This window comes from Lissotriton helveticus, chromosome 1_1 (genome assembly GCF_964261635.1).
Source record: "Lissotriton helveticus chromosome 1_1, aLisHel1.1, whole genome shotgun sequence".
NCBI classification, from domain to species: Eukaryota; Metazoa; Chordata; class Amphibia; order Caudata; family Salamandridae; genus Lissotriton; species Lissotriton helveticus.
In genome coordinates, this window is record NC_136057.1 from 118,525,312 (window position 1) to 118,548,044 (window position 22,733).

Here is a 22,733-nt window from a genome sequence, read left to right on the forward strand (position 1 = left end):
TGCGTGGTGGCCCCTGGCAGGGATTTGGCGGCTCCGGCTCTGTTCCACTTCTAAACACCCTGACCCCCTCCCCTCTTTACTGGCCTGCGCGCTCCGCCCCGCCCGGACCCCCTCTTCCGGGCCCCCTACCTACACTCCCTGCCCAGGGCCACCATGAGCCTAGAGCCGCCCCTGTCGTGAGCCAAATATGCCACCAAATCTCAATTACCCTGCTTTAAGTCTAATAACTCGTTATCTGTAGTCTGAGATATGGATCGTATATTAAAAATATGAACAAATTCTTTCTGAATGGCCTCAAAGTCTTACAAGATGGAGTCATTGTTATTCACCAAAGGCATTGACCAAGCCGCAGCATCCCCACTCAGGTAAGACAATATGAAGGCCACCTTAGACTGATCTTCCTTGAAAAGCGTAGGACTACACAGAAAATGTAAGGAGCACTGAGTAAAAAAAATTTGGTCCTTATGAGGATCCCCTCTAAAACGTTCTGGGGCTGCCAAGGGAACAGTAGGGATATAGCATGTATTACCTGTGTTGTAAACCCAGTGGCAGATGGGGCTGGGGAAAAAGACTGAGCCTTACTTGCTTTAATCTCGGAAGGGTTACCTAGGGAGAACTCTTCAAACCGTTGTCGCAGGAATAAAGCCTCCTGACAAGACTTCCTTTCTTCCTCTCTAAGGGCCTTACTTTCTTCCATAGTGTCTCCCAATTGCTTCTGAATGCCATCCAACACCGATGCCAACGTCTTAACATCAAAACCCTCGGCCGTCATGCTCAGGTGGAAGTTTGTGATGGCACTTCAATCTGTCAAGTACGTTCTACAAACTGTAGCTTCCACAGGAGTTGATGCTTATTCCGCTATTTCCAAATCCCCTAACTGCGAGTCTTGACGCTCACAGATAGAAGAGAGGGGGAAAGGGGAGTTGGAATGAGAAAGAGAGACTGCACGGCTTTGAGTTCTTCTGGCCGGACTCTTATCTTCTAGTGTAGAATCCCTGCAACAAATAACAGCATGTAACACAGTACCTCACTAACTGCCCACTATCTTCCCTCTGCTTCCCTGTGTTACCTGGCTTCGCGCAGTGTGTTGCCGCTCTCTTGATAATGCAGATTGTTATGCTTGAGCTTACTCTTATCTAACTGGTTAGGTGTCTACACAGTTTGTTGAACTCTGAAAATACAAACAAATTGTAAACTTTGTCTCTAGAGATGACCCTACCTCCCTTTAGTACTTTTGTTGTATGTATGTATGTGTGTATTGCGACTTATATAGCGCACGTATCACCCGAAGGCATCAAGGCGCTTGCTTAGGGAACCCGTCCTGGTATTCCCCTGTGAGATACCCCGGCAGGGTATCCACAAGGTGAAAGCCAGGCATCCCGCCGCGAGGGGCCGTAGTGGAGATTAAGCAAGCTATTGCCCAGAGTCGCAGAGTGTGACCCCGTGAGTCGAGTAGGCACCAGAGCGAGAATTGTCGAGTCCGTGGAATTTTTGAGCCCGAGACCCGCCGAGGCGAGGAATCGAACCCTGGTCCACGGCCGATCTCAGCTTCCGGGTCTGCCGCCTCTAACCACTGTGCCACGCTTCTCCACTTTACCTTGCTAACACCTGAACCATGTGTTCGGCTTCATCCTCTTTTATTCATGTATGTTTTGACTGACGTAGAAGTTGAGAATATTCTAATGGCCTTCTCTTTCCTTGTTTCACAGATATGCAGACAAGACCATATGGTGGTAAGTACAATTATAAATATATATATATAATTTTATTTACGCCTCTTTTCTCCTTCTTTTCATGTAATGTCTCTTTTCTGATAATTCTTGTCTCCAAAGTAGTGTCTGAATCCACACTCTAATGCTTGACTTTTCTTTTCTAGTGTTCACAAATAACTCTAAACTAATCTCTTGTAAATACTGTTCCTAAATCGTATTCTGTTCTGTAGTCTTTAATACTATTCTTTTATACAGCCCAAAAACTGTTCTAACGCCCATAGTAACTCTTTTCTGCACATTACTGCTCAAAGAAAATAATGTACAAATTGGACAAGTGCTACTTTGACTTAGCTGTCCTGCGCAACGTCCCCAAAGCCTCAAAATCATTGAATCTTGATACGAAAGAGGAGCGCTAGTTCTAACCCTCCTCTTCACGCCAGAAAATCGTTGAAGTGCGCAGCGAGGATTGCAAGCGAGTGTCTTAGCAGCTGCTCTCGCTAGTGAGGAAAAAAGGCTAGACCGCAAACCTCCGCTTGGATCGGAGAGCGGCCATCGTGGAATTCCGTGGCTGAATTCCTAAGAGAATTCTCAGCAAAAGGGTAACCAAAGTCAGGGAAATGGCTCGTCGTAGTCGGCCATAGATTACATAAGTGAGCAAAGGTCGGAACAAGCGTCTGTTCCGTTTAAATGCCTGACTGCCTCGTTCACTCCTGACAGCTTGTGCTGTTGGACCACTCAGCGGCGTCCTACACGATACCTCATTCTAGAATGTTGTAGGATTACAGGAGATATGAGTTCATGGCTCAAGGATATTCAATGGATCGCACTCAAACTATTCCCTCGGGAGCTCATGAATCATGCTCCATGAACATGGATAAAGGGGGGCCCCAGGGTTCCTGTCTAAGCCCCACGTCTTTAACATATATGTGCTCCCCTTGTCAACCTCACCTCAAAGTTAGTCTTTCTTCCTCTGTCACATGCTGGCGACACGCAAGAACGCTAAAGCTTGTTTCTCAGCAGGTTTGATTGATATTGCATCTCGGATGACAGCGAATTGTCCCCAGCTGAATGCCAACAAAACGAAAATCATGCTGTTTGGCAGCACCCAGCAGCTTTGGACACCCGAACGGGGGCCTCCTGATCTGGATCCAGTCCCTACTCCCAAACTGGTTGTAGGAAATGTGGGCACATGCCTTGGCTAAGCACTCACTATCAAAGAACAGGTCACAGCCCCGATTGTCACGTTTTTCACATGTTACGTCTATTGCGGAGAGTCTTATCCCATCTTCCACATTCAATGGGGAGAATGCTAGTCCAAGCACTCGTCATCAGTCACTTGGACTATTGTAACGCTCTATTGGCATCTATACATGAGACGGCTATTGTAACGCTCTATTGGCATCTATACATGAGACGGCTATTGTAACGCTCTATTGGCATCTATACATGATACGGCTATTGTAACGCTCTGTTGGCATCTATACATGAGACGGCTATTGTAACGCTCTATTGGCATTTATACATGAGACGGCTATTGTAACGCTCTGTTGGCATCTATACATGAGACGGCTATTGTAACGCTCTGTTGGCATCTATACATGAGACGGCTATTGTAACGCTCTGTTGGCATCTATACATGAGACGGCTATTGTAACATTCTATTGGCATCTATACATGAGATGGCTTTCAGCAAACTACAAGTCGTTCAAAGCACGGCAGCACGTCTCACTCTCAATCTTCGAGCCAGGGAGGCACCTTCTGAGGCTGGTGTCCCCGTCCTCTCCCCTTCTTAGCAGGGGGGCTGGGCCATTGCTCCAGACTCCAGCCCCTTCTGACTCCCTTCTTGGGTTAGCCATGGACCTGGTGGTCGCACAGTTCCATTCGGGTAAACCAACATCTCCACATGAGCCCCATTCTACCACTTCCATCCAGATAGTGTGCATCAGGTCATTACCCAAGAGGGAAGCCACTGGCATGGTGGGATTCACGGCGACCTTGAACATTGAAGTACTGGGTTTTTAAGAACCCAGCGGTGCCAGGGAACACACCCTAAGACTTCGAGTCCTTCCTGCCTTAGACTACAGAAACACAGAGTCTTCTTGGTGAAGTCAAAGATCGAATTTATTGGCTGCAGCCAGTAACAGGTATCCTAGAAGTACAACATGGTGTATATTCTCAGGAGACTGCTCAAATTACAAAGTCAGCCAACCCTTTTTATACAAAATATTATGCTTTAGGCAAACATTCCTTATTTTACAGTTGACCATTCACATATTTTCACGACAAAGAAAAAGCAGAGTCATGATGACAATCCCACATTTCAGTTTGTCCAGCCCACAATCAATTACCCGGCAAGGCCCAACATTTCAATTAGATAATCGGACGGACCCTAATAAAAACGGGCACCTCCTCCTCGTAAAGCAGGTCATACAGAAAGGAACAGAGACAGGAGTGTGTAAGATTAGGCATGGTTGTGTGTAATAAAAGGTTTATGATATGCTGTGCCTTGATCCTAATCTCGATCGGCCACTGGGAAAGGAACTGGCCGAACAGGTTTTGGCTTCGGGCAGTGGAGTCAGCTTGCCCAGGTCACACAAAAGTCAGCTAAGGTGTACGTGTCCTTAAGACTCGTTTTGGCCTCAGTCATCGGCCTATGTGAGGGCAACCACTAAAATGGCTGCCGTACACAAAATGGAACCCGAGGGTTCAGGACGGAATCTCTGATTTCAGGGTGATCTCGTGGCTCGAATACGAAGAAAATACTCGTGTATAGTATACTCGTCATTCTCGGTCTATTGATACTAAAATCGTCATGATACGACAATGTTCATGACACGGGTCCAGAATTTTCAGTACCACAGACCCTCCTTTTGCCCTTACATAGGCAATTTAACCTATACTCACGCTAATCTGAGTCCAGGTCTATATTCACGAAATCATTGAGATGTTGCTGTAGCATCATCCTATTACTTAGCTCGTCCCTCGATACAGGTTTCCTTACACACGATGTAGCACAGAGGCCACATATAGTAGGAGCACACCGTACGCACAGACAGAACAGGAAAAGAATGGCTAAGATCATCCCAATGATCATCAGAATCTTCCACCCCCAGGCAGATAACAGTTCCCAGAACCATCCCATCAACGACCAATCTCCTTTATCCACATGAATAGATTCAGAGATCTTATGTAGTTTGGAGATGGCCTGGTACACTGTCGGAGCGTTGTCTGGATTGAAAACACAGCAACTTGATTGGATCACTTTACATACCCCACCTCGGTCTGCAAGTATGACATCTAACGCAACTCTGTTCTGAAGAGTCATAAGGCGATCCGACTGGAGCTCAGCAGTCAAGTTACTAAGGGCAACGGCAGTTTCAACTACGGTGGACTCCACCACTCTCGTTAATTGTCGAATGTTCCTGCTGTTCACCATAGGTCCCCAAAACGGCAGAAAACCCTTCACGAAATCTCCCAATTCTTGTCCTGCAGTATCTTCTTTACTGAAGACACCTCTAACTACCCTTGTCTTGTGGTAATCTGCCGCAGCGGTGTAGGTGGGAGGCAACAGGAACGAAACAAAACATGTGCCCGAGAAATCAGGGGGCAACCATGTGTAGGCTTTATCGTAGCAGATGAAATAGGTACCTTTAGCTGCTAAGAACGAAGGGGAAGTCTGAGACGCAAAAACATATGTCTCATTACAGATACTCTTCCCTAGCTGAGCTCTCGGATTCTTGCCATTACCCTGCAGACAGTAGTGACCCTGATGGGGTACAACTCAAATCGGGGAGGATCGCTTTGCTCGCTGGTTCTCACTCTGACTAACTCCATATCCGGTTATGTTCCATCCAATATATGCTAGTGTCTCTTCTCTCAGGATAGTCTCATAGGAAGTAGCTCCTCTAATCATATCTACTATACCCTTGACTAGAGCACTATTCTTCAGATTATCTTTTACAGAACGTAGGGGATGGACTTCACGAGCATAGATGAACATCGTTCTGTACGCCCTCACAGAACCATTGTAGCTGAATGGCAGGACCAGATAAGGGATACCTTTATCAGTAGTATGAGGCATAAGACCACACACCCAACAGTTAGTCGTGTTTACTACTAGTTGGTGTTGGTGCAAAAGCTGAACGAAGGAGTTATTAACGAACCCTAATCTTCTAGCGGACTCATGTTCAGGCAGAGGATGAAAAGAATGCGAAGAAATAGTAGAAGGAGGTATGGGCGGTGTAGTGGGTGAAAATGTCACTCGAAAAGAGAATAAAACATATCCTATTAAAACATCATTACACAAAGCAACATGAAAATGCATAATATCAAAAAACGTTTTCTAGCCATTGTCATACACATTTTGGTTTTAAAGTTCATTTCCTGGGCAGGTCTCTCCATCTCGAAAAACTCCATCCTCTCTAATTGCTGCTCGCGGTGGTAGCGTGTTCTATGCTAAGGAATGCTTCTGTCAGTCCATGGCAACTCCCTTAGACCAACCAGAACCGTCGACCTAACGTCTTCGGCTGCACTCCAAAGACTTCGGCAACCTCGACCTTACAGCTGAACCCGGATAGTGGTTCGAAAAACAAAAATAAAAAAGTTTCTCAGATGAGAGAGCTGCACTTTAAAAAATAGCAAAGAAAAAGAAAATGTTTTATTTGTCCATTTTTCTCGGCCTCAAATTATAACGGCTTTTTCCAGGTAATGTCTGGTCCTGGAACAAGAGTTCAGGCTCTGTAGTGTCCAATCGAATTGACGGTGGCACAGCTTCCTGCAAAAGATTGTCACTTTCACGTTCAGAAATTGTTCCTTTTACACGTGCATCGCAGAAAGGCAGAAAACGAGGCACAGTCTCAGTCTCAGAGTCAGCAATACCCTCCTGGACCCACCGGTCGTACGGCAGAGGTAAAGGGACCCTCTTGCATTGTACGCCGTGGATCCAGTTTTTCTTTCCTTCCACTCGAACGGCTGAACTCGTTGACAAAAGGACTAGATGGGGGCCTGTCCAACGGGGCTGATCGTTTTTCGTCCGCTGGAAATTTTTCACCAAGACCCATGAGCCAGGATCGATTATGTGGCCTGGATCTTCAGAAACCCTAGCCAGAGTATCGTGAACCTGTTGGTGTAAAACACGCAATTTAGCTGTCAAATCGTACAAATAATCAAGCAGTACAGGGTGTTCAATCTCACTGAATTTTGTCGGCCTCGGCACTCCCCATATGTTGGCCGGGCGGCCGAACACAATTTCGTAAGGACTAAGTCCCACTCGTGAATGCACAGTCATTATTGTCGATAGGTGTGCTAATGGTAATGCATCGGGCCATTTTAGGCCAGAGCTTGCTTGTATCTTGGCCAGTTTAAGTTTTAGAGTGCCATTGTAGCACTCTACTAGTCCAGCTGATTGGGGGTGATTTGCAGCATGAAATTTTTGCTGGATTCCTAGCCCTTCACATACTTTCTTCATCACTCGACCCACAAATTCACTCCCATTATCACTCCAGACCATTCTCGGCAAACCAAATCTAGGGAAGAATTCTTTGACAAGGGCTTTAGCGGTGGATAAGGCAGTGTTGTCTTTCAGGGGATATGCTTCTACCCATCTTGAAAAGGCACAAACAACAACGAGTACATATTTTAAGTTGTTGCACCTCTCCATTTGGATGAAATCTAGCTGCAAAACCTCGAACGGATACGTTGGAGGCGCAAAATGACCAGCTGGAGTTGGGGTTCCCCTACCGGGATTGTATTTCAGACACACCATACAATTCTTCATCACATTCTCTGCACACTTAGGAATTCCAGCATTTTGCCATTCTGGAGCCAACAACTTGCAGATCCCTTTCACACTGATGTGAGCCATTCCATGGGCCATTGTTACCACTGCAAGCACATACGCATCGGGTAACAACCATCGCTGATGCTCTGACAATTCAACCCAACAACCATTTGCATCCAATTTACCCGTACTTTCTCTCCACACACACAACTCTTTCTCTGTAGCTTCAGCTTGAATAGACTTCACACTCTCTATCGTATCTTCACGCATTCCAACGTCACCAACCCATCTTGCAGGGCCCGCCACATACATTCGACTCATCACATCTCTTGCCGTTTGTTTCGCTACTTCATCAGCGAATGCATTGCCACGACCAACATCATCAGTAACCTTCTTATGTGCACTGCATTTCACAATCGCAACTTGCAATGGCAAAGTGAGTGACTCAAGAAGCTCATTCACCAACTGACCATGCTGTATCTTAGCTCCATGTGAGGTCAGAAACCCACGTTCTTTCCACAATCGTCCAAAAATGTGGGCCACACCAAACGCATACTGGCTGTCGGTATATATGTTCACTTTCTTTCCTTTCGACAACACACATGCTCTCGTAAGTGCAATCAACTCTGCTGCTTGAGCTGAATTATGTGGGATACTTGCAGCTTCAACAATCGTGTGCAAAGTCGTACCAGCATATGCTGCATTCGTATCACCATTCGGAAGCTTGAAGCACGAACACTTCACAAGAGGAGTGTCTTTCAAATCTATTCTCCCTTTCGTTTCTTCTTCTGTCCAGAGAAAACAATCATGCTGTTCAGAAGCATCTGTCTCTGCTACAATCGGCAACAACGTAGCTGGATTCAATGTGTTGCATCTTTTTATGTGCACATGACTCGCTAAAAGTGTCAACTCGTAACCTGACAAACGAGCACTAGTTAAGTGCTGTGTCTTGGTCCTGTTTAACAAAGTGTCCACTACATGTGGAACCATTACAATCAAAGTATTATTCATCACTAAACCAGACTGCCGAATAGATACAGCTGCTACCGCTGTGGCTCTCAAACAACTCGGCAATGCCCTAGCTACTGGATCCAAAGTCGACGAAAAATACGCGCATGGACGCTGCTTGTCTCCAAAAGACTGTGCCAACACTGATAATGCACATCCTTCTTTCTCATGGATATACAGTGTAAAGGGCTTACTGTAGTCGGGGGTACCCAACACAGGAGCCGAACACAATGCATTACGCAATTCGGAAAAACTTTTCTGACAATCTTCAGACCACGGAAGGGGATTTGGTGTATCTTTACAGGTCAATGCCACTAGCGGTTTGGCCAGCAAAGAAAAATTCGGTATCCATTGTCTGCAATATGATGTAATACCCAAGAAAGCACTCACTTCTCTCTGTGTCTTTGGCACACTTAATTTTGAAATTGCCTGAATTCTTTCTGGGGTCAGTTTCCTTCCCTCCTTCGATAAGAGATGACCTAAGTAGGTCACTTCTTGTCGACAATATTGTAATTTTGAAAGAGACACTTTGTGATGCAAATCAGACAAATGACGCAACAACGACAGCGTGGCTTCTTTACAAATCTCCTCAGTATCTGCAGCGACTAGTAAATCGTCGTCGTACTGAACAAGGGTAGCGCCGTCAGGTAAAACAATCGTATCAAGCTGTGTCTTTAAAGCCTGACTATATATCGATGGGCTCTCACAACAGCCTTGGGGAGCGCATTTTTGTTTGAAGCGGAAGCTTCGACCTCCTAAACAGAACCGAAGATATCCCTACTCTCCTCGGCAATCGGGATGCTGAAGAAAGCGTTCTTCAAGTCAATCACCGAGAACCAAGTGGCTGAAGCTGGAATCATAGTCAATAGGGCAGTGATATCAGGAACAACTGGAAATTGTGGCACAACGATTTTATTCACCTCTCTAAGATCAATCACAAACCTGTAAACAGGTGGCTGAGAAGGTCAGTACGTTTCAAAACAGGCAGAACAGGGCTATTGCAAACGTTGCCTCTAGTTTCTTCAATTACATCTTTTTCAATTAGATCATAAATGATCGCTAGCAACGCCTTTTCACCTTCATTAGAAATCTTGTATTGAGGAATGCGTGGCATTTTAGCATTTTTCTTTAGCGTTACAACATATGGCGGTATTTCCAAAAGACCCACATCGTTAGGACCAGTGGCCCACAGAATATTAGGGAGGGACAACAATTCTGTCGGAAGTTTATCCTTTGACAAATACATAGGGGAGTTCACCTTCTTACCTAATGTAAGCTGTACACCTGAAGGAGAGCAATACAAGGTTGCATACAATCTTTTCAACAGATACGACAATGTTCATGACACGGGTCCAGAATTTTCAGTACCACACCATGCCTGAAACCCCCCTCCATCCAAAGGGCACCTGGGTCACCGGGAAACAACCCTCTCTGTTGTGAGCCACCACCAGCTGGTGGGGGGCTTGGGAAATTACCTGCTGGGCTGACCAGCTGACTCCTTACTATAGTCATGCTGACCCCTGTATCCCTCAGCGCCTCTACCCCCTGCCCATCGATCGTGACCCTCTGCTGATACTTTGCCATATTATCAGGCGCTGGCATCCTGGGAACCATCTCATTGCCATCCAGGGATACTAGGGTAACACCTCTTAACTGCCCCATCACAGTTTTGTTGGTGAAACCGGATTGGGGAATCGAGCCAGACCCTTTCACCGGGGAATGTTTTTGAGGCTTAAATGAAGACATTGTTTCCGTCACCCCTCCTTATTTTAATGGACACCCTGCCCCCCTTTTGGGAGCCCCAGTTACCTTTAGGACACTCTGGTGCTAGCATAGAGGTCCACTGCTTAAGCAAGTTTCCGGCAATCCGTCAGTCTGCTGTGGACCAGGTGTTGATTCAGGTCAGTAAAACAGGTCTCAAGGAGCTTCTCCAACAAGAACAAGTGATATAAACCCTCATAATCTTTCACCTTACTGACCCTTCAGTGCCTTACTCGCGTAGCCTAAGAAGTCCACCCAGTTTTGTGTGACTGGCTTACGGCAGGCCCTAACCCTCTGACGGTATTTTTCCGGGGTCAGTCCAAGCCTATTGACCGACTTGGTCTTCATGGCTGGGATGTTGGTTTACTCCCTCACGTCCAGTATAAGGAGGGTGTCCCTCACCATGGGGGGCATGTACCACTGCAGACTACCTCCCCAGTTCACTTCGGGGACCCGGTCTACCTTTAAGGTCACCTCATAGGCTGCCAGCCAATTATTGATATCACCCCCCCCCCACCTGGAAATCCTGTACCATATCCTTTGGGATTCGACCCCTATTCTGCTAGCCACTGCCGGGGCGCTGCCACCATTACCATTGCTGGACTTCATTTGTAGGGCTCTAGTGATTAACTCTCTGAGGCTAAGCTCAGGGGCCATCTTTTTCTCTTCCATGGCTAGTCTCTGTTCAGCTAGAGCTTGCTCTTTATCCAATCTAGGCAGGGCCTGTTCTGTTTCTAATTTAGCAAGGGCTAGGGACTCCTCCTCAGCAGTCCTGTCAAGCTCTAACTTCAGCTTCCTTTCTTCCCTCCTGTCCTACAGCTCCTCAGTGGACAGACTCCCTGAGGTTATGCTGCTACTGGTGTCAGAGTGTCCCCCAAGGTCAGGAGGAGGAGGGTACTGCCCCTCTATTGTCTGTCTGGCTCTTCCCCATTCTCCACTTCTCCATCACCAGTCACTGCTCCCACGGGTAGGCATCTGCTCAGGACCTTGCAGCTTCCTGTAGCTCCGCCTTCTTGGCTCTTCCTTGAGAGCCACCCCCGTTGCCTGACAGACCCCCTTGAGCTGCGCCACCGTATAGGTTTCCAGGTCAGCCAGCTCAAACTCTACCTCAGGTAGGTCTTCGGACATGTTAGTGCACTAGTAGAAGTAGAATTAGTGATTACTGAGGAACCAAGTTACTCACCACCCCCTACCACCTTCAGGGACTCCAGAAAACAAAGGAAAGGAACACTTTGCCTAAATAAAGTCGAGCCACAAAATCATTCACCGTGCAAATGCCTATCCCACCGCTCGACCACCAAATGATGGAAACCGGTGCTTTCTGGTTGGATTAACTGAAGCCCCAGCCAGGCAGAACTCACCTCCCGCATCTTTTTTTTGTTTTCTTTTTTTTAAATATTTTTATTATTGCAGGAAGAACAAAACAACAAAATTCACATAAAATATATATCTCAAAAAGGAAATTACAATAAACAAATTACCGGAAAAAAAAACCTAAGAAGCAGAGTTCTGACGAATACAAATCTTGACAAGAATAATAGATAAAAATATAGTCTTACAAGTAATAAACATATATTTAAACTGACCTCGTTCTATTCTGATTCATATAGATCATAATTCAAAAAAGTTTAACCAAATTTTTTCCTTCTTTTGCAAAGCCTTAAGACCTCTATGTCTTGCTAGCGAAAGTTCCATAGTATTTATTTCGTTTATCAATATCCACCACTCGAACACATCCGGGATATCTTTTGATATCCATAGTCTTGCTAGGACCAGCCTAGCACATGCAAAGATGATGGTTATTAAATCTTTGTGAGGGCAGTTGATTTCCTGAATGTCTAGTAAAACCAATTGTACCGTCAATGGTGGGATGTCAATTTGTTTGCTATTTAAGACATCGGACATCCCTTTCCAAAACGGTAAGAGCGCCGGGCACGAAAAGAGCATATGCTCTATACTTGCAGCTTCTAAGTTGCATTTCGGACACTTTGTTTTCTTATTTGCCTGGTTACCCGGTGCCCAACTAGCTATTCTCTGTGGGGTGTAATACAGTTGTGTAATGGTTCTGTACGACTGTAACCTCAAGCTAGTAGCCTGGACAATCAGATTTATATGACGTAGAGAATATGAGATCTGTGTTGGGTTAATGTTCATACCCAGTCTGGAGGACCATTTAGCCGCTATTTTCGTGCAATCTTCAGTTTTGCATTGTGTTAGGTATCCATACCCCAGACTTGTTAATAATTTTACTTTGTTTGAGTATAAACATATAAGTATGTCTGATTCTACTACTTCCATAATTTTCATCTTAGAGACCAGATGATCCCTTATTTGAATATATTTAAAGTACATGTTATCCCTTAAATTAAATAGGATTTTGAGTACATCAAAATCCATAAAACCATTTTGACCGTATAAATCCCCCAGTGTGTTAATACCATGTCTCTCCCAGAGAAGACCTGCTCCGTCAGAGAAAATATCGGGTAGTCCTGGGTTGCCCCATATTGTAAGCTCGGCATTATAGAAGCGAATTTTTCCAATTGTCAGAATTTGGTCCCAAATTTTTTTAATGTGACTGGCTGACTTAAATTTCACTCGTTTAAAGTAGTTAGGGTCATGCAAACGATGTAGAAATTGATTACAATCAGCTCCCAACATGAGCCGGTGGTAGAATAACGAACTATCATTTTTTATCAGACTTCATATACGACGAAAGAAAGTGGCTAAAAAATAAAACCTAAAGTCGGGAAATGCTAGTCCCCCCTTTTCTATTGGGAGTTCAAGTAGTTACAGTGCCCTACGCGCTTTTTTATAGCCCCATAAAAAGCTCTACCCTCTAGCAAATACCCTCTAGTCACTGCTCCCACGGGTAGGCATCTGCTCAGGACCTTGCAGCTTCCTGTAGCTCCGCCTTCTTGGCTCTTCCTTGCGAGCCACCCCCGTTGCCTGACAGACCCCCTTGAGCTGCGCCACCGTATAGGTTTCCAGGTCAGCCAGCTCAAACTCTACCTCAGGTAGGTCTTCGGACATGTTAGTGCACTAGTAGAAGTAGAATTAGTGATTACTGAGGAACCAAGTTACTCACCACCCCCTACCACCTTCAGGGACTCCAGAAAACAAAGGAAAGGAACACTTTGCCTAAATAAAGTCGTGCCACAAAATCATTCACCGTGCAAATGCCTATCCCACCGCTCGACCACCAAATGATGGAAACGGTGCTTTCTGGTTGGATTAACTGAAGCCCCAGCCAGGCAGAACTCCCCTCCCGCATCAAGGGCAGGTGATAACACACACTGTACAACTCGCTCTCACCCATGGGTAGCTTGGCACTGAGCAGTCAGGCGTAACACAGAGGCAATGTGTAAAGAAAGATAGCCCGCTTTCACAGTAAATACACTGCACATCACAAGAGGGAGAAGTCACACAGGTTGCAGGTAAATATTGTTTATAATCAACGCACACATTAATCACTGCAACATGAATAACATGTATTTATGGACATAAGTCACACGTGGCAATATCACTAGCAGTACTAGGCCCAAACGTGCTGACAAGACATCAATAGTATGCACGCAAGGGACAATTCCTATGTTAAACCCCACAACACCCTTATGCGGTGCAACACGTTGACAGCCCCAGGCCCACCCCACAATCCTTGTAGAGTGCTCCCTTGGTTACATCAGAAATATGTACATACAAGGAACTATAACAAGTTTCAGCAGCACTGTGTGCTGGGGACACACGGGTAAAAAAAATGTTACATGTAAAGTGCTTTTGGCAAGGAATCAACTAATAAAACCACTTCCGACCAGTGTCGTGAATCACAGTAAGCCCACACACTGTCAATCTCACAGACACACATTCACTCCGCACTGCTACACGGAACTACAGGTGTCAGCCTGGTCCGTATGGGACACTCTGCCTCACATACGCACACAACACCCTAATGCAGTACAACAGGTCAGTGGGTAACACGCTGTGGACCCTTTGACTCCAAGCCTCCAGCCACCCTCTAACTGACCCCCCGGATGGAAGATCGCCAGCCCACCTTCCGTACTCGAGTCCACACACGGCTGAGGTCACAGTCTGGGTTCCTGGTAAGCAGGTGGGGATAGATAGCAGGAGTAAAGAACAGGTAGGTGTAAACAAGGGGGTTTGGTGCCACTCAGGAAATGCACCAGCAAGTGGGCTGAGGGCAACTATCAGTTAAAACAAGCATTGGCATAGCCAATAGGTCTCGCCTTTGGGACCTTATAAGTGTTTAGCCATGCAACAGTTGATGTTGTTGCACCAAGGATATTGTGCTGCATAACTAAATACTTATATGGTCCCAAAGGCGAGACCTATTGGCTATGCTAATGCTTGATCTATGTGAGCTGCGTTTGGAGGAAAAGGCCTCTTGTGATTGTTTTTGTGCAGGAAGGTTTTCCTTTCTGCATAAAAATAATCATCCCTGCAACGCAGGCACCCTTGCGCTATGGTGCAAAAGCGCCTGCGTTGGCACATAGCAGTCCATTGTGTACAAGCCCAGGGGAAAAGGACAGGAATGCGCTGTATCTGGTAGATACAGCGCATTCTTGCACTTTTCTTTTGCCTTTGGGCAGTGCAGCAGGAAGGCCTGCGGCGCTGCCTGCAGGCAATAACTCATAAATGAGGCCCCATGATTTAAAGCTTTCCTGAAAGGGAACAGGATACTCATGGATTCGATAAGCGGGGGCAGGTATTGCAGGCTTTATATGCACAAGTCACAAAGCTTCTTCCACCCAAGAGCAGTGTTTGAACTTCGAAAGTATCACCTTTCTGTCCGCTGAGGACGGTAACGTCTTGATGGTAGCTACATCCATGGGGTACACTTACTCCTGACTGCTGTCAGTATACAACATTCAGGGGTCCGTGTGGGGGTACATCTACCAGACTTTTGCCTGGTATACTCCATTAGAAAAATCTGGTGTGTAATTCTTTGTGGCTGACTCAAGGGTTGGGGACCATTGGATTGGTTTTCATGTAATTAAATGCATGGCAGTGTAATGTACACATTGCATACCGCTCTGAGATCCGGGGATAGTGTGCGTGCACTTTTCACCTGCGCATCGCTGCGCACTTCTGAGCACATCCCATCAAATGTTGGGTCTTGGGGGTAATGCCGCAAAATGAATTCCGAAATGAGCAATGCTGTTTAATCTGGAAAACTCCAAGAGCATCCTTCGAGAAGAGCGCCCCCTTCTGGACAGAAAGAGCGGCCCCCTGCAGGACAGGAATAGCTGCCCCCTGCTGGACAGGAAGAGCTGCCCCCTGCTGGTCAGGAAGAGCTTCCCCTGCGGGACAGGAAGAGCTGCCCCCTGCTGGACAGGAGGGGCTCCCCCTGCTGGACAGGAAGAGCTGCCCCCTGCTGGACAGGAAGAGCTTCCCCCTGTGGGACAGGAAGAGCTGCCCCCTGCAGGACAGGAAGAGCTGCCCCCCTTCTGAAGAGGTAGAGCTGCCTCCTGCGGGACAGGAATAGCTGCCCCCTGCTGGACAGGAAGAGTTTCCCCCTGCTGGACAGGAAGAGCTGCCCCCTGCAGGACAGGAAGAGCTGCCCCCTGCTGGACAGGAAGAGCTGCCCCCTGCTGGACAGGAAGAGCTGCCCCCCTGCTGAGAGAAGAGCTGCCCCCTGCGGGACAGGAAGATCTGCCCCCTGCGGTACAGGAAGATCTGCCCCCTGCAGGACAGGAGGAGCTTCCCCCTGCGGGACAGGAAGATCTGCCCCCTGCGGGACAGGAGGAGCTTCCCCCTGCGGGACAGGAAGAGTTGCCCCCTGCTGGACAGGAAGAGATGCCCCTTGCTGGACAGGAAGAGCTGCCCCCCCTGCTGGACGGGAAGAGCTGCCCCCCCTGCTGGACGGGAAGAGCTGCCCCCCTGCTGGACAGGAAGAGCTTCCCCCTGTGGGACAGGAAGAGCTGCCCCCTGCTGGACAGGAAGAGCTGCCCCCTGCGGGACAGGGAGAGCAGCCCCCTGCTGGACAGGAAGAGCTGTCCCCTGCTGGACAGGAAGAGCTGCCCCCTGCTGGACATTAAGATCTCCCCCTGCTGGAGAGGGAGAGCTGCCCCCTGCTTGACAGGAAGAGCTGCCCCCTGCTGGACAGGAAGAGCTGCCCCTTGCTGGACAGGAAGAGCTGCCCCTGCTAGACAGGGAGAGCTGCCCCCCTGCTGTACAGGAAGAGCTGCCCCCTGCTGGACGGGAAGAGCTGCCCCCTGCTGGACAGGAAGAGCTGCCCCCTGCTGGACAGGAAGAGCTGCCCCCCTGCTGGACAGGAAGAGCTGCCCCTGCTGGACAGGGAGAGCTGCCCCCTGCTGGACAGGAAGAGCTTCCCCTTGCTGGACAGGAAGTGCTGCCCCCTGCTGGACAAGAAGAGATGCCCCTTGCTGGACAGGACAGGAAGAGCTCCCCCCTGCTGGACAGGAAGGCGTGAGGTACAATGGGGTTACCATGGACCACGTGAGACCCCAGGAGCTTTGGCTACAGAGAAAAAGGAGGGGTGACGAGGGGATTCCAACCACAATGTACAGAGTCAAAGTAATTCCTCATTCTTCAATCACGGACCATGACGCAGTTTTACGCAAAGGTTTTCTTAAAGACCCCGGGCTTGTGTTTGTGTCAGTGGCGTAAGGAAAATGATGGCCCCCACTGCAGAGTGCATGGAGGCGACCCCGCACCTCCGGGACCCCGTCAGCACTCAGCAGCTCCCAGGCCAGGGGACCCCGCCCGTGCCGAGCCAGGGGGACCCTCCGGCACCCCGAGGGGCTCATGCACGCCACTGCGTCGCCTCACAAGTTACGCAGTGGAGGAAAAAGCTTTGCTCTTGTCCATATTCACAAACAATATCTAACGTCTTCTAACTGAGGGAGCCTGGCATGTGCCTTGAAATGTCAACATGTTCGCCCGTTGGAGGGGCGTGGGGCGAGTAGTGTGGGGCAAGTGGTGTGGGGCAAGGGGTGTGGGGTGAGAGTTGAGGGGCGTGGGGCACAGCTGTTGTGGGTCATTGAACAGGTCAGCGCCGTGAAGCCTTGGCGGTGCAAGGAAGGAGAAAATGAATCCATGGAATCTGGTACCATCACAAACATTACCTCACATCATTAATACGCGATAAATATCTGAGTTCAGCACAGTGCCCACACATGCACATTTAACCCAGGCAGCCAGGGGCAGAGAGAGTTTCTGGGTGCTTGCTTGTTCCTTTCGGCTTGTATCTTTGTTTTTAGCTAAATCATGATATGTGGTTTTTATCTTTAAAGTTGTATATTTTTAACTATTGTATAATGTGTGTTTTTAATCATGATTGTATGTTTCTTTTTGTACCGTGCCTTTTTTTGATATTCATTTATCGAAATAAAGATTTTGACTGACTGACTGACTAACTTTCGGCTGCCTCTGAACACCTGATCCTACAGTGCCCTTTTATACTGCTCACAGTGCTCGATAAATTCCTCCTCACACACCCATTAAGCACGTACGAGTTATCAAAACTCGTGTTCATATGTTTCTGTGCGATAACCAGTGGTGTGCAAAATACTTTTTCAGTGGAAAATCTTTACGGAGTTGGGCTGGCATCTCTCTAGGAAAACGAAAGGGATGGATGCACACTTATCGCGCAATAACCACCCCACGCTGTATGTTAGTGTAAAAGGTCATTTTTATTAGGAATGGGTTGACAACAATATATATATATATTTTTTTCTTTTTATTGAAACTTTTAACAACATAAACAACAAAAAATAATCAAGGCAATGCAATCAATCGAATGGCGAAGCGGCCTGCGGGGAGGAAAGCATAATAAAAACAGTGACATTGCACGATGGGAGAACTGAGGGAGACAGCGAGTTGGGAGACAATCAACGCAACATGATAGCAGGAATGTCTGGTCAAGGGGAAGGAGGATCTGCCACCAAGTGTGTGAGGGGAGGTGTACATATATCTCCCCGGTAGGAGTTCCACTGACCCCAAATCTTACCCCACTTGCGGGGCCTGCCACGGCCCACATACACCGTCTTCTCCCTGAACATACACCAGTCCATATTTTCCTTCCATGCCAGAACTGTGGGTGATCTCTGGGAGCCCCATAACTGGGTGATATCCCTCTTAGCAATCATATTGTCAAGGGTCACCCACTGAGTCTGCGACAAGTCATAGTCATTCGGTTCCCAAACATTCAACAAGCATCGTCTAGCTTCAGGCAACAACGCAACACCCGTGACCTCTTCCATTACTGCATGCACTCGATTCCAGAAGCGAACAACCACCGGGCACCCCCAGAGTATGTGAAGAAAAGTGCCCGGAAGGCCACAACCACGCCTGCACAGCCCATCAGAGGCACCCATACGGACCAAGCGCGGACCGGTAACATAGATCCTGTGGAGAATCTTAAGCTGCACAAACCTAAGGCGGGCCGGAATTGCAACCTCTTTCGGCAAGGATATGGCCACCTGCCAGTCCTCGTCATCTAACTCCAATCCATCGCCAGTCCAGGCTTCCCTAAGTCGCTGCAAAAGGTCAGTCCTATCGTTAATCAGCTTTTTATAGATAAGCGAAATCGTACTGTTGGGAACGTGCCCATCCAGCACCCGATCTTCAAGCGGTGATGCCTCCGGCACCACAGTACCCGGAGGGAAAACCGCCAGCAGCGCGTGTCGGATCTGAGCGTATCTAAAAAACTCCCTGTCACTCAGGTCATACTCCAATCTCAACTCGCCGAAGGTTTTAACTCTACCCTTAGTCCACACATCATTCACCCTGCATATACCAATCACGTCCCATCTATCAAAAGCCTTTCGTCTTCCACAGGGAGCCCAGCCTCTCGGAGGCATAAAGCGGAGTAGCGCGTGTAAGCCTATCCTTCCATCCCATGGCATCATTCGCACAATGCCATACTTGCACTGCACAACATCAGGGGAAAGACGTCTCAAGAGTTGTAACACCACGCCACGTTTTATCCTGTCCCCAACCCGTTAACATTCCAACACAGCAATTTTAGCCCCCTACCCCCATCCCAAACGTAGTCGCAACATCCACCCCACATTAGTCGCAGCAGCCAAGTCCAAATGTCCATCAATATAGTGCCTTGAAGGGAACAAAACAAGAACAAATCCCCCCCTCCCCCAAACCTATCCAGGAAACAAAACCCCCCACCCTGCACCCCTGCGTTTGACTGAAAGGCCCCCCCAACTTGCAGTGTGCCTGTCGCCCTAGCAAAAAACTAATCTACGAAAAGAAACCCCAGAGGAGGAAGAGACTCACTCACCCCGCCACCCCTGGAGGACCACATCAATTAAAGCAAGTTAAAGGATCCGCAAACCATGCCGAAAGATCTAGGTGCAGTCCAGCTAACCAAGTCACATTACTATTCCTGGTCCATCAGTCCACCCTCAGCTCCACCAGAATGTTCAGGGTGTTCCCGCTGCCTGGGCAGTGTGTCGAGCAAGTCACTTGCAGCCTCAGGGCGATCGAAGAAGAACGTCCGATCTCCATGTTCCACACGTAGTCGGGCTGGAAATAGCATTGCGTATTTCATGTCCCTGTCTCTCAATCGTCTCTTCACTCCCTGAAACCCCATTCTTTGCTTCTGCACCAACTGAGTGAAGTCGGGATAGAAACTCACCGTCGTGTTCTCAAATTTCGTGGGGCCACCCAAACGCGATGCCTGCAGGATAGCATCCCGATCACGGAAATGAAATATCCTGGCGATGATGGGCCGCGGGGTAGCACCCAGCTTAGGTTTACCACCCGGCACTCTGTGGGCCCGCTACACCGCAAAGAATTTACTCAGGCCTTTGGGTGCAAGGTGGTTGACGATAAGGTCCTCTACAATAAGATCGACATTTAAGTTGTCTGAATTCTCAGGGACACCCACAATACGGACGTTGTTCTGCCTAGAACGACTTTCAAAATCTTCCAAGCGACGGGAGAAGGAGTCATTAGAGGACTGTAGATCGCGGACCTCCGTTTGTAGATCGGAGACATCCGTCGTGAGTCTAGAAGTCTTCAAGTCCAGGGATTTAACTTTTTCGTTCGTTTTAGCCAAATCCGCCCTGATCAAGGTAACATCGATCGCCACTGTATCCAGTTTTTGCGCCAGGGTTTCATACTGCACAAAAATTGAGGCCTGCATACTCGCAATGGCGCCCATGATATTGTGCAGAGTCGGGTCTTCGTCCGCCGTAAGGTCATCTCCCTTGTCCGCTGGAGGCTTGCCAGTTCCACTGGGGGATCCCTTGGGATGAGTATATCGGTCCATGACATTAGATTGTATAGAGCCCCCACGGTGAAAGCCTTGGTCTTCCGCTTTTCAACCTCGGGCTTGCCGGCCATTTTGGACGCTGCGCCCCCGAGGGGACCCCGAGATCTGGTGAAAATGGCTACATCAAAATCACCCACAGATGCTCAACCAAAGGACAGCGTGTTCCAAGTCACACACCGAGCGGTGATATACAGTCCCGGTCCTAGAGTGGGACCGGGAAGTGAAGCAATTCGTGGGCGGCGGGGCCAAATCTGCTGCGTAGAAGGGTCCGGGCCAAAAGCGAACCCGATAGCCAAGTCCAGGGTCGAAAGTGGGATCAGGGAAGCCGCAGTTGTTCAATTACCGTCCAGGCAGTTCATCAACTCGAGCCCGGGGCAGGTCCGTGGAGCAGGCCAGGAAAGTTCAGATCACCATAAAATCGGTTCTCTTGGACCAAATCAAATTTTGAAAGCAGCTACCATATCAGCTAGGTTTCATCTGCGATGGTCCGTAGTCATATCCAGGATTATAGTCAGGATAAATACCAGAGGTGGCGAAGGTCCGGGAGCCCTGTGCTCACGCGACCATCTCGGCTGCGCGCGAAGCTCCTCCCGACAACAATATTTAACTAAACATCAATAAACTTATAAACAATCCAAAACCTCAGGTCTTTCATCCATCATCCATTCCCACACTCCTGTTATTCTCTCCTGCTTCACTCAGCAACCTCCTCCCTTATTCCATTTGCTTCCTCACTTTTCTTTCAACCTCCTCCAGCATCTCCAGCCATCACACACCCCCATCATGCACCTGTATCCCCCTGCCTGGAGGGGTGAGTATGCCCGTAATAGGGATGTATGATGTTACAACGCACACTTTTACAACGCATACCTTTACAACGCATTTTTTACACCGCAACATCCATTACAACGCACACCATTACAACGCATACCATTACAACGAATTCTTAGAAACTACCTTTACAACGCATTCCACTACAACGCATACTACATTTACAACGCATACCATTAGAACGCATTACATTACATTGCATATAAGGTAAGTGTTGGATAGTGTAGGGGTTAAAATTACTATTCTAACTCCAGGGGGTGCAACAGTAGGGAAAGTGTTGGATAGTGTAGGGGTTAAAATTACTATTCTAACTCCAGGGGGTGCAACAGTAGGGTAAGTGTTGGATGGTAAGTTTTGCGTTGTAATGGTATGCGTTGTAATGACTGCGTTGTAATGGTATGCGTTGTAGTAGTGTGCGTTGTAGTAGTGTGCGTTGTAGTGTCATGCGTTGTAATGACTGCGTTGTAAATGCATGCATTGTAATAGATTTTGCGTTGTAAAAGTTTCGTTGTAATGGTAGTGCGTTGTAAAAGTTGCGTTGTAAAGGTTGTATACCCCATAATAGACTCCCCACCCCTCCAAAGTACTGCCAACCAGGGAACCCTCGAAGGGCAGTTACCTGCCCCACCCCTTTTCAGTGCACCTTTAGCCCTCAAAGCCGTCAACACCAAATGGACTCGTTCCACAGTTTACTAATGACATCTCTAGTTTCCATCATGTAGTACGCATTACCCATGTGTGAAAGGTGCACCCCGTCATCACAAAAAAGCAATGGCTCTTCCAGTCGCAAACCCACATGAGCAATCACCTTGATACCATTGTTTCCACAAAAAACTCTCATTGGGCAGTTCAATTTTCTTTGCTCTTTCTCAACTGCAGCTGACTTCAGAGCCCCCCTCCAAATTCTCCACGGTACTAACTCAGTCCAAACAATACATGCGCCTGCAAGATTGTTTTTCATGGTCTCCAAATCACGTTACATCAAATTTAACAGGGACACGCCGGACTGCTTTATTAAGTCATTTTCTCCCAGTTGTATAACCAACATGTCTGCGCAGCCTCTTTGAGACACCTTTTTCGACAACCAGGGCAATAACTCTCCCCAGCGCATCCCACTCTTCCCCCACCAATGCACCTCGTGGTGGCTGCTGTGCAGGAGCAGGCTACAGCTGTAAACCTGCCTGTCCGCACACTTTGATGTCCAATACACAAATGAGTGTCCGACAGTCCAGGTAACCGTCTTGGCTCCCAGGCCCCCAATGCAACCTACGAAGAGAAACAAATGTTAGTACAACGGAACAGAAATGCCACAAATGTCCATCAGGCACCACTGCTGCCTATCCCCCATCCTTCTCCAGGCTCATTTACACAC